This window comes from Charadrius vociferus, unplaced genomic scaffold (genome assembly GCF_000708025.1).
Source record: "Charadrius vociferus isolate BGI_N301 unplaced genomic scaffold, ASM70802v2 scaffold477, whole genome shotgun sequence".
Taxonomy (NCBI): Eukaryota; Metazoa; Chordata; class Aves; order Charadriiformes; family Charadriidae; genus Charadrius; species Charadrius vociferus.
This window is the reverse complement of record NW_009649449.1, coordinates 3,746,570-3,746,853: the sequence shown is the minus strand read 5'-3', so window position 1 is coordinate 3,746,853 and position 284 is coordinate 3,746,570.

Here is a 284-nt window from a genome sequence, read left to right as displayed (position 1 = left end):
TCAAGGCCAGGTTGGACGGGGCTTGGAGCAACCTGGGCTGGTGGGAGGTGTCCCTGCCCAGGGCAGGGGGTGGCATGAGATGATCTTCAAGGTCCCTTCAACCCAAACCATCCTGTGATTGCGCGGCGGACGCTGAAGGTTTGTGCCCCTTTCTTCACGTTCGCTCCACGCTCCATTTCCACAATCTCCTCCGCGCCATTCCTAATCGACAATAAAACGCGACCCGAAGACAGCGACGGCGCCACCGCCCGCCCGCCCCCGCACCGCGCATGCGCAGCGCCGCA